The following is a 4,440-nucleotide window of genomic DNA, read 5'->3' as shown; positions in this document are numbered from 1 at the left end:
TAAGAATTTTTTTTTGCTTTTCACTACTCCCATAGTGTATGATTGCAGAAAAAAAAATATGTTTGTATTAAACATTTATGGAGCAACTTTTACCCTATTTTACCCTAACTTTTACCCTAACCCTAACTCAGTCTGTGCTTTTACCCCGGGGAGCCTTTAGCCCCGTTGTACCCTACTTATTTTACGGGCAAATTTGCGTCTAGCTAAATATGAGACGCCCTGCCTTTGATGACATTGTCAGAAAAATATTCGTAAATAAAGCAAATCTAAAATAAAGATCTTAAAAAAAATTTGTTTCAAAAGTTTCTTTTAAGTTTTGTGGTCTAAAAAAACACAGACCTGCTAATGAAAGTGATCAATCAGTCGGTCTTTGTTTTTACATCATTTTTAGGAGAGTTGTAACTTGAAATAGATCCACAAAGAAATATAAAATATGTATGTGGAAGTCTCGACAAATGGTTGTTTTTCTTTGGCATCAATGGCATCAAGTCTTTCAAAGATCTGATGCCATTGATAAAGTACTGTACGTCCATTGTAAACGTGACTGTTGCCAGGAACACTGATTTAAAAAAAAAAGAAAAAAGATGGGTGTATTGTCTGGGTTATAGACTATAGGTTAAGCTTAGTCAGCTATTATAATTAGCTGTATATAAAAAACAATATAGTAAATGGGCATGTCCTCATTTTTATAGCTAAGAGTGTGTATATGGTAAGAAGTCAATTCTCTCCCTGCCTGATGGCTGTGTGCGTTATGCAGTTATACAGTGCTAATGACGGCTTACCGATCTAATTACTTAAACAGCACAGAGAAAACACATTACCTTTTCATTAAATTAAATCTTTTACGCTGTTTAGTGTAAAATGACTATATAATGAAAAATTAAACATGAGGGAGCAATTCATTTTTTATCTCTGGGAACCATAGTGGAAGGAAGTTCAGTGTGCCATCCCTGAGCATCTGTACTGAGTCCCAAAGCAGTTGAGTGCGGTTTTATGTATTATACGGTCATTCGCTCGAGGAATGGACATTAAGTGGCTTTGACTTCATTTGTCAAAGGCCCTTTGTGTCTCTGCAGTAATGACCTTTCCATTTAAATAAGTAAACGTTTCCTTGCCCCTGCCTCTTGTCTCTTTGTAAAATGACCCTGCCACTGTGCACGTTTAGCATCAGAACTCATTAGACTGGTTAGGAAGGAGGGTTTGGTGTGTGGTGGCATTGCAGTGATCTACCCGGGCCGCTCATCGTCCTTCCCCAGCTGCTAAGATGCAGATGACACAGCCTGACACAATCACAACCACTCAGACAAAAAAAAAATAGCAATATTGAGGTGTTCAGGTTTATTTTGATTTTAGAAAATATACGTGAGTGATTTTTCCTCACAAATCAAACATTTCTTGTTTTTCACTGGCATGTCTCTTAGGGGTTGAGCACACACACACACACGCATACACAGATAGACAGATAGATAGATAGATATATAGATAGATAGATAGATAGATAGATAGATAGATAGATAGATAGATAGATAGATAGATAGATAGATAGATAGATAGATAGATAGATAGATAGATAGATAGATAGATAGATAGATATCGTCTGAATGGTGGTGATAAATAAAGAGTGTTTAATATATGACATATAGGCCTACTTTTATAATATGTATAAAAATACTATTTTGTTTTGTATTGGATTTTTTTTAAATTCATAACCAACATACACAGTGGCTCCAAAAAGTAGGATATTTATAGCTTAAGTAATGAAGTTAATTACAAATGAAAGAATGTCATTGTGTTAAATTTAAAGGTGCATTAAGCAAGATTCTGAGTTTTTAAAGAACTATGCCACCTCTGGCGGCAAGTGAAACTGCAGCCAGAGATGTGCACGCTCATGGACCACACGCACACGCACGCTTGCAAGAGCACGAGCTGTTCATAACCAAAGGAGCATCAGCCGCAAATCTTTGTTTACAATCATAATGTCTTCAGAGGTAATAAAGTTATACATCTGCAAGTCATTTTAAATATGTGAAAGGAAAGGCAATTGAGTAAATTACACACTTATGTGTGAGGGAAAAACGGGGGTAGTAGAAAACTTCGTTTTTTATTTCCATCTATCTCCATGTTGAACTGTGTTATGTGTTTACTGTATCCACTTATGATTGTATTATTATGGAAACACGTTCATGAACAATATAAGTTGTTACTTTGTAAAAGCTCAAAGCACAGTCGGTCAAAAAAGTACACTCAATTGTCTCAAGGTAATAAACAATTAAATGACACTATGACGTTACCATAAAAGCCAAACAGGCTAATCCGCCGAAGATTTGCGGGGGTTTAGCCTGTTTTATTGATCTGCTAAGTAGCATATTCCAATAGCAATACATCCTAATTAAGCAGTAATTTGCTCAAAATTTTTGTCTAATTATCTAACTTATATATCAGCATTTTATATCACACTCAAGATATTTGAACTGTTTTAATCGAATAGCAAAACATTAAACTACATGTAGTGCAGATTTATTTAGTAGATATTTTGCCAGGGACAATACACACTGATGAACATTTATGTGAAATGTGTCAATACTTTTCAACTGCTGTCCCTGGGCAAGGTCACAGTAGTTCATACATTTATAAGACAAAAAAAGGGTAACTATACCCAACATCTATACACTTCCCTATGTTTACTCTCGTCTTATTCCGACGCCTGTCTGAGTCCAATTTTGCCCTTTTGGTTGCACTAGAGACAAGTTTTCTTTTTTTTATCTTGCGTGGAGTTTGCGTTGGTGTTTGAAATGAACTACAAGCCGGTCTCTTACAATCCATCTTCTACGGAGAATGCCGGCGAATACACAAACCTGCCAGACATTAGCTATGTGAGTGTGCCGTGAACGCGCATGACGTCACGCCCAGTCTAAAATTCCGGCCCGAATCCCTCTTATTTATTTTACTTTACAGGATTATAGAGACAATCTCAGTGATCAGAGAATCTCCGCTGTGCTGACATTCAGAAAAACAGCATAATTACCAGTGTTCTTACACTGCAGTTCAACAAACAAGCTAATATTAAGTAACTCACATTTTGGGCACACTAGTGCCAGTTATATTGTTGTTTTTTGCTCTGCTTATGAAATTATTTCCAAATCAAGCCACATCAGAACCGTTGCATATCTCCAAGCAACAATTCCTTAATGTATCATCTATTTTTAAACAAATCTGTAAAGTGAATGATTCAATGACTCACTTATTTCGAAGATGTAATTCTGTGGTTCCACACATACTGTAAGTCTTAAGCTTAGACTTAAATGCATGTTTGAGCTGTTTTAACTGAAAGCAACTTATGCATATATACTTATATGCATTATACTTATGCATAACATATCTTAAAATGTTTTGTCTCAAGATGCACAGCAGTAATGTTTTTTATTTTGAATTTTTTTAAGGCACATTTATAAATGCTACTTAAATGTCCTAATTGAACTAAGGCCTAATCCTGGCTTAATCTAAGCCCTGTCTGTGAAACCAGGCCTAGGTGTGTTTGACTTGAATCGGCGCTACACAGACCGGTCCGTGTATGACATCAAAGTACAGCGAGAACAATTATCGAGCAGATGGCTCTGTATCTTTCAAATCGCTCTCATGGTATTTTTGTCATACACAGATCGGTCTTTGCAACGTTGCTTCAAGTCCAACACACCTAGCACAAACATGTAGCACAAACACACTTAAAAGCAAATCAAGTTTATAGTTCTAAATGAAGATGTTTTTTTGTTTTTTTTACATTTACATTTGAATCTTACACTCAATTAAACGTAATCTTCAAAAAAAAGTGTTTGGCAGAGTTCAATGTAATCATCTCTCTCTAACAGGTGTTCCTCCAAACAGGTACATGATCTATGAGTCAAACCAGAATGTTTGTAACAGGAAAAAAAGAGAAGAAAAAAAAAAATCCTACATATCTGCAATATGCTTTCAGGCCTCAGCTGAAATCCAGTAAAGAGGAGGGATCTGCAGTTAATTAAGATGTACAGAGAGAGGGAGACGATTAAACCACATCTTCTCTTGGGTCATTTACCAGATGGATGAGGAACATGTCTGAAGACTCTGGGACAAGAATTAACAAGCTCAAATCTGTCTAATTAACTAATCTGATCTATTCCCCTACCCAATCCTGAAGCTGAGAATCTGGGGCAGGAAAGGGACCTCAGGCTTTTGGCTAACGCAACGCCATTTGTGTTTCTACTAAATGATGATGGTGACTTCTGTGTACTACAACAAGCAGTGGTGTAAAGTATTTGAGTAAATGTAATTAGTTACTGTATTTGAGTATCTTTTTGTCTACTTTGTAGTTTGACTGAATATCAAGGATAATAGCAGCTTTTTCTCTCTACTTTCCTCTTTACTCCAATACACTGAGTAATGCAACTACTCATTACATTTTGC

Source organism: Leuciscus leuciscus (genome assembly GCF_965113295.1).
Source record: "Leuciscus leuciscus genome assembly, chromosome: 4".
Classification (NCBI taxonomy): Eukaryota; Metazoa; Chordata; class Actinopteri; order Cypriniformes; family Leuciscidae; genus Leuciscus; species Leuciscus leuciscus.
Note: the sequence above shows the minus strand (reverse complement) of the source record.